This window comes from Schistocerca nitens, chromosome 11 (assembly GCF_023898315.1).
Source record: "Schistocerca nitens isolate TAMUIC-IGC-003100 chromosome 11, iqSchNite1.1, whole genome shotgun sequence".
In the NCBI taxonomy this organism is placed as follows: Eukaryota; Metazoa; Arthropoda; class Insecta; order Orthoptera; family Acrididae; genus Schistocerca; species Schistocerca nitens.
In genome coordinates, this window is record NC_064624.1 from 121,846,014 (window position 1) to 121,859,039 (window position 13,026).

The 13,026-nt window shown below is 43.4% G+C and overlaps 1 protein-coding gene across 6 annotated transcripts in view; it reads right to left on the bottom strand.

Annotated features, from left to right (window-relative positions):
* The window catches only part of LOC126212854 (histone acetyltransferase KAT2A), a 390,973-nt gene that overhangs the window by 235,124 nt on the left and 142,823 nt on the right, over positions 1-13,026 (bottom strand). The gene's annotated exons all lie outside the window — the stretch shown is intronic.

A 13,026-nucleotide genomic window follows, 5' to 3' on the forward strand; every position in this document is an offset into this window, starting at 1 on the left:
GGAAACGTGAAGGGACACGTAAAGCACAAAAGCGTACAGGCCGACCTTGTCTGTTGACTGACAGAGACCGCCCACAGTTGAAGAGGGTCGTAATGTGTAATAGGCAGTCATCTATTCAGAGCATCACACAGGAATTCCAAACTGCATCAGGATCCTCTGCAAGTACTACGACTGTTAGGCGGAAGGTGAGAAAACTTGGATTTCACAGTCGAGCGGCTTCTCATAAGCCACACATTATGCCGGTAAATGCCAAACGACGCCTCGCTCGGTGTAAGGAGCGTAAACATTGGATGATTGAACAGTGGAAAAATGTTGTATGCAGTGAGAAATCACAGTGCACAATGTGGCGATCTGGTGGCAGGGATGGGTATGGCCAATGCCCGCTGAACGTCATCTACCAGCGTGTGTAGTGCCGACAGTGAAATTCAGAGGAGGTGGTGTTATGGTGTGGTCGTGTCTTTCATGGAGGGGGCTTGCACCTCTTGTCGTTTTGCATGACACTAGCACAGCACAGGCCTATATTGATGTTTCAATGATTTTCTTGCTTCCCACTGTTGAAGAGCAATTTGGGGATGGCAACTGCATCTTTCAACACGATCGAGCACCTATTCAAAATGCACAGCCTGCGGCAGAGTAGTTACACGACAATAACATCCCTGTAAGGGACTGGCCTACACAGAGTCCAGACCTGAAACCTATAGAACACCTTTGGGATATTTTGGAATGCTGACTTTGTGCCAGGCCTCACCGACCGACATCGATACCTCTCCTCAGTGCAGCACTCCGTGAAGAATGGGCTGCCATTCCTCAGGAAACCTTCCAACACCTGATCGAAGGTATACCTGCGACCGTGGAAGCTGTCATCAAGGCTAAGGGTGGGCCAACACTATACTGAATTCCAGCATTATCGATGGAGGCCCTGTGAACTTTTAAGTCATTTTCAGCCAGGTGTCCGGATACTTAAATCACATAGTGTAAATATGGTGGTAGTATTGCATACACAAGGTATTAAAGGGCACTGCACTGGTGCAGATGTCATTTGCACTGAACTGTTTCGCGTGAAAAGATTTCCGACACGAGTATAGCAACACGACGCGAATCGACAGACTTTTAACGTGGAATGGCAGTTGGAGCCGGAGGCAGGGAACATCCTATTTTGGAAGTCGTTAAAGAATTCAGTATTAGATCCACAGTGTCAATGTTGTGCCGAGAATACCAAATTTCAGGCATTGCTTCTTAACACGGACAGCACTGTGCTCACCGCCGTCATTTAATGAACAAAAGCAGTGGCGTTTACACAGAGTTGTCAGTGCTGACAGACAAGCAATGCTGCATGAAATAACAACAGAAATCAATGTGGGATGTACAACAAATGTGTCCATTAGGATATTTTGGTGAAATTTGGTGTTAATGGGCTTTGGCAACAGACAACCGACGCAAGTGCCTTTGCTAACAGTACGACATCATCTGGAGCATCTCTCCTGGGCCTCTGAGCGTATCGGTCAGACCCCATATGACTGGAAAACTGTGGCCTGGTCAGGTTGTAACAACAACAACTGTACATATAATAATGTTTTCTTCTGATTTTCGATAAATTAGTGTAAGCGATGTTCTGACTTCATTTCTTTTTTCTTTTCATGTCATTATGTTAAAGAAACGGTAAACAATTCTCGATGTGAATATTAATGTTTATGTGAAATTTCAAGCAATGTTATAACAAAATGGGAATGTAAGAAATGTTGAAACTGTTGTAAGATGTTAAAGTTGTATTTATGCGCCTGGTCCATATGTAGGCAATGTATTAGGATATGTAGAATGCAAAACCTCTGGTGAATACCCTGTCTGTAGGGGAGCGGTAAAAGGTGGATGGCAGGCGAGCGCGGGAAAAATGGACACGGGCGCGGCACGGCATAACGGGCTCAGCAGTAGTAGTCGGAGTTGGGCATCGGTCTGAGTAACACGTTCTGGACCGACGAGACTCTCCTGGAAGACGTAGTTTCATTGAGCCTCGGATGTGCCATTTCCGACGACTAGACAGCATGGCAAAATTCTATAGGCACTAAATGGAAAAATATTGATGCGCTATGAAGAAGTAAAATGCCGATACATCAAGAGCCATAGCTGTGCTTGTATGTGTGCTCTGCGCCTCACCATCTCGCCGCCCGCCAACCGCCGCATCGATACGAACAGGTGGAAACTTTTAGTACTGTATTCGTGTGGACCAGTGTTACTTTTGTTCCTGACTGTTCAATAACAACTTAACTTTTACCAGTATTGTCCTATCATTTAATTATCCTCATCACTAACCTAGACAGCATCCTTTTCACATGTTGTGCAACCCGAGTGTCCCGAGATGAAGAATTAAAGTTTATGTTAATGAGAATTACCTGCAAACTTAGATATATTAGAAAATTGTTTAAAGAACTTTATTGTTAATGAATCAATAAGTAAAGAACAAAGTTCTGATAAAGTTGGAAGATAATGTTGAAATTGGTTTAGTAATGGAGTTTAGTTAATTTGAGACAAAAATAATAGTAGTTAAATGAGTAGGTAATAAGACAAAAAGAGTAGTAATTCATATATTGGAAATCTTAAGTGCTTAATGAGTTCAATAGTCAAAAAATTTCAATACAGTGATCATAACAGTTTCAGGGTCACCCCCCCCCCCCCTCCACCCTTTTCTTTTCTATTCATTTAAATTCTGAAGTGTACTGAACTGATTTAACCAGCAAAGTCAATATAAAAATCAAAATTTATTAGTGTTTTACCTTTTTCAAAATTGACATTGTATGTGTGTTTCGAAAGTGCTGTTTCTAGGGTAACCTATGCCCGATTTTAATCAGATCAATAGACAGTACGAAGTTTGTGGTAAACATTATAGTGTATTGTTGTGTATTTATGGCTTGTTCATATTAGTACAGAAAGTGAAATGATTAGTTCAGTAGATTTTCGGGTTCTAAAATTTACCATATTATGCAGTGTCATTACGCGTTGTTTTGTATGAACGTACATCAACTTGTACTGGGAAGAAACTCAGTTAATGCCTAATTAGGCTGGCGACCGTATTACTAACAATTTGGTAGCATCTGCGGTGTCGTTTATTGTCTGTCCTAAAGTGTAGTTGCACTTCAGACTTGCTTGACGTATTATTGTTGTTACTGAGTGGGTGAAAGTCTGATTTTGCCTCCATTCAGGTGCACGCGGTCAACTTATATACCAAATTCCTTTCTTATAAGGTGAAGCCCGTCAACTTACCATAGTACAGGCTTTAATAAGTATCGTGCGCAGTAGCGTAGTGTTACAAGGTGAGTCCCGATTTCAATTGGTAAGAGCTGATGGTAGGGTCTGAGTGTGGTACAGACCTCACGAAGCCACGGACCCGAGTTGTCAACAAGGCACTGTGCAAGCTGTTGGTGGTTCGATAATGGTGTGGACTGGGTCCTCTGGCCCAAATGAACCAATCACTGAGTGGAAATGGTTATCGTCAGCTACCTGGAGACCATTTGCAACCATTCTACATCTACCTATCTATATGTACATATCTAAAAACAAAGATGATGTGACTTACTGAACGAAAGCGCTGGCAGGTCGACAGACACACAAACAAATACAAACATACACACAAAATTCAAGCTTTCGCAACAAACTGTTGCCTCAGCAGGAAAGAGGGAAGGAGACGGAAAGACGAAAGGATGTGGGTTTTAAGGAAGAGGGTGGGGAGTCATTCCAATCCCGGGAGCGGAAAGATTTACCTTAGGGGGAAAAAAGGACGGGTATACACTCGCATACACACACATATACAGACACAAGCAGATATATTTAAAGAATAAGAGTTTTCCGCAGCGGTAGTGTTGAAAGCGGAAAATAAAATTTTTTTGGTTATGGTTTGGAAGTGGGTTACGTATTATTGAGTGTATATAGGCGGGATAAAATTGTATAGTAGATTACGGTAAAAAGGGGAAGGTGAATACAAAGTGAGACTACTGGTAAAAACAGAAAGAGAAAATATGACGACAAGAAAGATTTCGAAATGCAACAGCGACAATAACAAACGTAATTGTTGGGTTCAAATTAATGATATGGTTATAATATAGGGAAACATTCCACATAGGAAAAATATATCTAAAAACAAAGATGATGTGACTTACCAAATGAAAGTGCTGGCAGGTCGACAGACACACAAACGAACACAAACATACACACAAAATTCAAGCTTTCGCAACAAACTGTTGCCTCATCAGGAAAGAGGGAAGGAGAGGGAAAGACGAAAGGATGTGGGTTTTAAGGGAGAGGGTAAGGAGTCATTCCAATCCCGGGAGAGGAAAGACTTACCTTAGGGGGAAAAAAGGACAGGTATACACTCGCATACACACACATATCCATCCACACATCTACAGACACAAGCAGACATATTTAAAGACAAAGAGCGAGGGTAAGGAGTCGTTCCAATCCCGGGAGCGGAAAGACTTACCTTGGGGGAAAAAAGGACGGGTATACACTCACGCGCACGCGCACACACACACACACACACACACACACACACACACACATATCCATCCACACATATACAGACACAAGCAGAGGTCTTTAAATATGTCTCCTTGTGTCTGTATATGTGTGGATGGATATGTGTGTGTGTGTGCGAGTGTATACCCGTCCTTTTTTCCCCCTAAGGTAAGTCTTTCCGCTCCCGGGATTGGAATCACTCCTTACCCTCTCCCTTAAAACCCACATCCTTTCATCTTTCCCTCTCCTTCCCTCTTTCCTGATGAGGCAACGGTTTGTTGCGAAAGCTTGAATTTTGTGTGTGTGTTTGTATTTGTTTGTGTGTCTATCGACCTGCCAGCACTTTCGTTCGGTAAGTCACATCATCTTTGCTTTTAGATATATTTTTCCCACGTGGAATGTTTCCCTCTGTTATATTAATATCTATTTGTACATATATACTCCACTAGCCGCCAAGCAGTATGTGGTGAAGGGCACAATTCGCGCCAATGTCACATCCCCCCCCCCCACCCCTCAGTTCCACTGGCGAATCACACGACGGAAATGGTGATCGTTGCACGATTTGAAAGTTGGTGCTAATAATACATGCTCTACATCCTCGATGCAGATCGGAATTCTGATTTTAGTGAGCAGCCCCTTCTGTTTAGCGCGTCGTCTATCTGCAAGTGCATCCCACTTCAAACTTTCTATGAGATCTGTAACACTCTCGCGATGGTTAAATGTACCGATCACAAATCTTGCCACTCTTCTTTGGACCTTCTCAATCTCTTGAATCACACCCAACTGCTAAGGGTCCCATACAGATGAACAATACTCCAAGACTGGACGAACTAATGTATTGTAAGCAATTTCCTTTGTTGAATGACTGCATCACTTCAGGATTCTACCAATAAACCACAATCTAGAGTTCACCTTGCCCGTTACTTGTGTAATCTGATCATTCCATTTGAGATCATTTCGAGTAGTCACACCCAGATACTTGACGGATGTTACCGCTTCCAAAGACTGGGCATTTATTTTGTACTCGTACATTAACGGGGATTTTCGTCTTGTTATACGCAGTAGGTTAAACTTACTAATATTGAGAGATAACTGCCAGTCATTACACCTCACATTTATCTTGTGCAAATCCTCATTGATTTGTCAACAACTTTCGTGTGATACTACTTCCCTGTAGACTACAGCATCATCGGCAAACAGTCTAATGCCGCTGTCAATAACATCAACCAGATCGTTTATGTAAATTGTAAAAAGCAGTGGTCCTATTACACTGCCCTGGGGCACACCTGAAGTTACGCTTGCATTTGTTGAAGTCACCCCGTTCAAGATGACATACAGCTCCCTGTCTGTTAGAAAACTTTCTATCCAACCGCATATGTCATCGGATAGACCGTAAGTGCACATTGTTTGGAGCAAGCAACAAGCCGAACTGAGTTGAACGCCTTTCGAAAGTTAAGAAATATGGCATCAGTCTGGGAGCCGGTATCTAGAGCCTGTTGTATATCGTGCACAAAGAGGGCCAGCTGTGTCTCGCATGACTGCTGTTTCCTAAAACTGTGCTGGTTTCTGCAGATGACCTTCTCAGATTCTAGAAAGACCATTATGTCTGAACACAAAACATGTTCCATGATTCTAAAACAAATAGATGTCAGTGAAATTGGCCGGTAACTAAATGCATCCGATTTTCTACCCTTTTTATAGATTGCTTATGCACTTCATGTTCCCAAATGGCAATGGAATTTCTATGGATGACAACGAGCCACATCACCAGGCCACAATTTTTCGCAGTTGGTTTGAAGAACACAGTGGTCAATTCGAGCAAATGATTTGGCCATCCAGATCGCCCATGACGAACCCCACCGAAGATTTGTGGAACACAATCATGAGGTCAGTTCGCACACAAAGTCCTGCACCAGCAAAACCTTTGCAATTATGGACAGCTATTGAGTCAAATGGCTCAATATTTCTGCAGGGGACTTCCAATGACTTCTTGAGTTCATGCCACGTCAAGTTGCTGCACTAAATACGCCTGGAAGGTGTAGATCCGAAATGATATTACGAGACATCCTATGATTTTTGTCACCTGAGTGTATTCCTGCTGATCACATGTAAAATCTAATTTGACTATGTTTTGTTTAGTGGACTGTGTCATATATTTAATGTTTCCTTCCACAAGCATTTGGTTGTTACTGTACTTTTTTTTTAGGTGAGCGAGCACCGCAGCTTTCGTATGCTGCATAGCACAGTGGCCACTATTGTGACTGCCGCACAGGCCTACGATATTGAGGGAATGAGTTGCACCACAAGGCCTCGAAGATACTGTTCTCTTTGTAACAATAATTTATTGTTTCTTGATTGAACAAAGATGATGAGACCTACCAAACAAAAGCGCTGTCAGGTCGAAGGACACACAAACAAACACAAACATACACACAAAATTCAAGCTTTCGCAACAAACCGTTGCCTCATCAGGAAAGAGGGAAGGAGAGGGAAAGATGAAAGGATGTGGGTTTTAAGGGAGAGGGTAAGGAGTCATTCCAATCTCGGGAGCGGAAAGACTTACCTTATGAGGAAAAAAGGACGGGTATACACTCGCACACACATATCCATCCACACATATACAGACACAAGCAGACATATTTAAAGACAAAGAGTTTGGGCAGAGACATCAGTCGAGGCGGAAGTGCAGAGGCAAAGATGTTGTTGAATGACAGGTGAGGTATGAGTGGCGGCAACTTGAAATTAGCGGAGATTGAGGCCTGGTGGGTAACGGGAAGAGAGGATATATTGAAGAGCAAGTTCCCATCTCCAGAGTTCTGACAGGTTGGTGTTGGTGGGAAGTATCCAGACAACCCGGATGGTGTAACACGGCGCCGAGATGTGCTGGCCGTGCACCGAGGCATGTTTAGCCACAGGGTGATCCTCATTACCGACAAACACTGTCTGCCTGTGTCAATTCATGCGAATGGACAGTTTGTTGCTGGTCATTCCCACATAGAAAGCGTCACAGTGTAGGCAGGTCAGTTGGTAGATCACGTGGGTGCTTTCACACGTGGCTCTGCCTTTGACCGTGTACACCTTCCGGGTTACAGGACTGGAGTAGGTGGTGGTGGGAGGGTGCACGGGACTGGTTTTGCACCGGGGGCGGTTACAAGGGTAGGAGCCAGAAGGTGGTTTGGGGATTTCATAGGGATGTACCAAGAGGTTACGAAAGTTAGGTGGATTGCGGAAAGACACTCTTGGTAGAGTGGGGAGGATTTCATGAAGGATGGATCTCATTTCGGGGCAGGATTTGAGGAACCACAACACCCCAATTCAGTAGTTAACCTTTCCTACAAACCTCTCTCCCAATCCAAAACCTCTGTCCTATCCACAGGCCTCACCCCCAGATTCAACCAAACAGCCCTCATCAAAGATTTACTGTCCTACACTCATACTCTCTGCTGTAAATATCACTTTGCCACGAAGAAAAATAATCCTGATCCTAATCCTAATGATCCAACTCCCCAAGACACTATCCAAATTGAACCCTGCCTGGAACAGTTCCGTCCTCCGTCACAGCGGGACCCACCTCCTCTTCCTCAAAATCACCCTCTCCAAACCTTCCAGGAATTTCTGACTTCCAGCCTTGCCTCTCAATCCTTCTTGAAAAACCTCAATCCTACTCCCAACATCACCACTGCTGAAGCCTAGGCTATCCGTGATCTGAAGGCTGACCGATCCATCGTCATTCTTCCGGCGGACAAGGGTTCCACGACCGTGGTACTTGATCGTCGGGAGTATGTGGCTGAGGGACTGCGTCAGCTTTCAGACAATACTACATACAAAGCTTGCCAAGGTAATCCCATTCCTGATGTCCAGGCAGAGCTTCAAGGAATTCTCAGAACCTTAGCCCCCCTATAAAACCTTTCACCTGACTCCATCAACCTCCTGACCCATCCGACACCCCGCACCCCTACCTTCTACCTACTTCCTAAAATTCACAAACCCAGACATCCCGGCCGCCCCATTGTAGCTGGTTACCAAGCCCCCACAGAACGTATCTCTACCTACGTAGATCAACACCTTCAACCCATTACATGCAGTCTCCCATCCTTCATCAAAGAAACCAACCACTTTCTCGAACGCCTGGAATCCTTACCCAATCTGTTACCCCCGGAAACCATCCTTGTAACCATTGATGCCACTTCCTTATACACAAATATTCCGCACGTCCAGGGCCTCACTGCGATGGAGCATTTCCTTTCACGCCGATCACCTGCCACCCTACCTAAAACCTCTTTCCTCATTACCTTAGCCAGCTTCATCCTGACAAACAACTTCTTCACTTTTGAAGGCCAGACATACCAACAATTAAAGGGAATGGTCATGGGTACCAGGATGGCCCCCTCGTACGCCAACCTATTCATGGGTCGCTTAGAGGAAGCCTTCTTGGTTACCCAGGCCTGCCAACCCAAAGTTTGGTACAGATTTATTGATGACATCTTAAAGATCTGGACTCACAGTGAAGAAGAACTCCAGAATTTCCTCTCCAACCTCAACTCCTTTGGTTCCATCAGATTCACCTGGTCCTACTCCAAATCCCACGCCACTTTCCTTGACGTTGACCTCCATCTGTCCAATGGCCAGCTTCACACGTACGTCCACATCAAACCCACCAACAAGCAACAGTACCTGCATTATGACAGCTGCCATCCATTCCACATCAAACGGTCCCTTCCCTACAGCCTAGGTCTTCGTGGCAAACGAATCTGCTCCAGTCCGGAATCCCTGAACCATTACACCAATAACCTGACAACAGCTTTCGCATCCCGTAACTACCCTCCCGACCTGGTGCAGAAGCAAATAACCAGAGCCACTTCCTCATCCCCTCAAACCCAGAACCTCCCACAGAAGAACCACACAAGTGCCCCACTTGTGACAGGATACTTTCCGGGACTGGACCAGACTCTGAATGTGGCTCTCCAGCAGGGATACGACTTCCTCAAATCCTGCCCTGAAATGAGATCCATCCTTCACGAAATCCTCCCCAATCCACCAAGAGTGTCTTTCCGCCGTCCACCTAACCTTCGTAACCTGTTAGTTCATCCCTATGAAATCCCCAAACCACCTTCCCTACCCTCTGGCTCCTATCCTTGTAACCGCCCCCAGTGTAAAACCTGTCCCATGCACCCTCCCACCACCACCTACTCCAGTCCTGTAACCCGGAAGGTGTACACGATCAAAGGCAGAGCCACGTGTGAAAGCACCCACGTGATCTACCAACTGACCTGCCTACACTGTGACGCTTTCTATGTGGGAATGACCAGCAACAAACTGTCCATTCGCATGAATGGACACAGGCAGACAGTGTTTGTCGGTAATGAGGATCACCCTGTGGCTAAACATGCCTCGGTGCACGGCCAGCACATCTTGGCACAGTGTTACACCGTCCGGGTTATCTGGATACTTCCCACCAACACCAACCTATCCGAACTCCGGAGATGGGAACTTGCCCTTCAGTATATCCTCTCTTCTCGTTATCCGCCAGGCCTCAATCTCCGCTAATTTCAAGTTGCCGCCACTCATACCTCACCTGTCATTCAACAACATCTTTGCCTCTGCACTTCCGCCTCAACTGACATCTCTGCCAAAACTCTTTGCCTCTGTATATGTCTACTTGTGTCTGTATATGTGTGGATGGATATGTGCATGTGTGCGAGTGTATACCTGTCCTTTTTTCCCCCTAAGGTAAGTCTTTCCGCTCCCGGGATTGGAATGACTCCTTACCCTCTCCCTTAAAACCCACATCCTTTCGTCTTTCCCTCTCCTTCCCCTCTTTCCTGATGAGGCAACAGTTTGTTGCGAAAGCTTGATTCTTATTAACAACTGATACTTGCAAATGGAAATCTTTCATGATAGAGGAGATCAGAAATACTGAGAAGGTTTGACATTTTACTTGCATGTGAAGTACCATGCTGAGGGATGATGTGTGTCTTCAAGATGGGATGGTGATCGCGGTCATCTTGTGAAAGGAAGTAACTGTGCGGATGCAAATATAGAAGCCCCTAGCACTGTCAACCTACTCTGCTGAAGCACTACCAATCCTTGAAGAACATATTTGGTTTTGATCAGACTAATGAAATGTTATTCTTTCTTTGGATAGACTTCTATGTAGAGGATTTCTGTTGAACATTATTAACTTGACAAGAGTTTCACTTAATTTTCAAAACAGATTTTCAGTGCTGTTATGTTTTCATTGCTCTGTTGCAAGCGCCTAGACTTGATCCAGGTCACAAACCATGGAGACAGTCTTTCAAACATGAGTTAGTAAATGGCACATAGTATTTGTGCCAAGCTGTGCTTATGTCTAGAATTCGAAAATTTAAAAAGTATTGTTTCATTGACTACAGTTCAGTTCTACTAGTTAATAATCTAATGCTGTATTTCTGTGCTTGTATTATCACAAATAGAATGTAGTGTCCCAGCTTTAATGGCAGTTGAAAAAAAAGCTTTCTTCCCACTATTTTATTGAAAACTGACATTTTTGAGACTGTGGCTGTGTACTAACGACAAGTTGGTTCTGGGAAAGAAGAAAACGGCAAGCAGACACTGATGATAATGCCATTTATTCACACAAATAGTACCATTACCAGTTTTGACCGACAGATTCATCTTCAGATGGATATTCACATTTATATTACATTTGTTGTTATTGTTTACATTAGTTGCTGGGAAAAAAGCAACAACAAATGTAAACAATAACAAAAATAAAACAAATATGAACAAGCATCTGGAGGTGAACCTGTCGGTTTAAAACTGTTAACAGCTTCATTAACAGTGGCTCGTTCCTGCTTTCTTCTTTGCAAGAATCAACTCGTAAAAACTTCTTTATTGGCCTCTAGAAACAGTCAATTTACTGGTTTTGCACTTAAAATGGTCTTAATAAAGTATTAATCAAACAATGGAAACTCCACGTAGGAATCCAGCCCAAGATGCTGAAGTTAGCAGTCGTGTCTGTGTGTGTGTGCGTGTGTGTGTGTGTGTGTGTGTGTGTGTGTGTTATACTGACAAAGTCTGTGGCTGAAAGCTTTGCGTGAGTGTCTTTCAATTGCGCAGGTCTACAAGTTGACATGTCTTCTTAGTAAAGTATTTGTATTCTAATCTGTCTTATTATTTTTTGCAGCTAGCAGCACACTTCTGTAGTATCAGAACACTTTTTCAATTTTCTGTATACAAATCTTTTATATACAAATAGAAACACATTTTTTTGCTTTCTCCTGACAAATGTTAGATTTGGCACATCCCCACTCTACATTTGGTGTTGCATATTTTTTTGGATCAAATGTGAATTACTCATGAGAAGAGGTAGTGAATTTTGTTACAATATATGAGTGAAGGAGAGGAAGTCTGTCATTTCAGGGCTTTATAGAGCTGATTTACAAATTTTTTTTTTATCTTGTTGGAACACATGTTCCTCATGTATGTTTACATTTTCAGTTGTTTTGAATAGTCAGTTTTTTGTTGACAGTCAGAAAGGTTGTGTGTGAATTCGAGTGCTCAGTGAGTTTTTACTTTCGAAAAGATGGATCAGACAATTTGCATTAAATTTTGCTTGAAAAATGGAGAGGGTCAAGCAGATGTTGAAGAGCATGTTCTAGCACATCAGTTACTGATGACTAGAGACTGGATTATACGCATTTGCATGTTGCATATGCATTTGCATATTTGGCTCCTTTTCACCTGTTATTGCACATTTTAACTAAAAACTAGTGACGATGCTTACAATATTTTAAAAATTTAGATGGGCAGTGTCTAGCTCGATCTAGTTTTGATGTCTCACAGATTTACTGTGACCCAGAACTGCATGCAGTTGCTAACCCAGAGGCCACTGCCTAGTGAAATCATTACAAAAGAGGAACAGGAACAGGCAGACAGAGTCAATGCTCCTGCACCCAAGCCTATGCCTAATCCTCTCCGCTGCCATACTGTAAGCGCTGGCAACAAATAAATTAAACCACGTGAGCTTTTAGTCGCACGTCCATTGTTTCAGTTTAGCTTTCTATGTACTTGTATACAGTTGAACATGTTTATGACGTGTAGTGTATAACTTGATGTGTGCCATGCCACCTGAAAAAAGAAACGTTGTTTTCGTGGATAGCTGACAATCCTGGAACCTTTACAAATGACGGAATTGTTTTATATCATCGATTTTGTGAGAAAAACGTTTTGTGCAAAAATAAGTTTCAAATAGGTCAGCATGCCAAGACAAGTCTTCATATCCCAGGAATGCAGAAGAAAGGACCACGACAACACCTTCTGACAACAGCAAGTTGCAGGAGCAGGGATTTGTCCAAAGGTATCCAAAAAAGTCAGTTTAATATGTGTACAATGGGGAAGGTTAAAAAACTGGGTGCATGTGCACCGCATGCTCTAAGACAAAATCACAAAAATCGTGGGTGGGTATATGTGCATGTCTGCTTGTTTGTCATCAACTGGCTCACGAACACACCAACCATTCCTGTCCTGTATTGTTAGTGG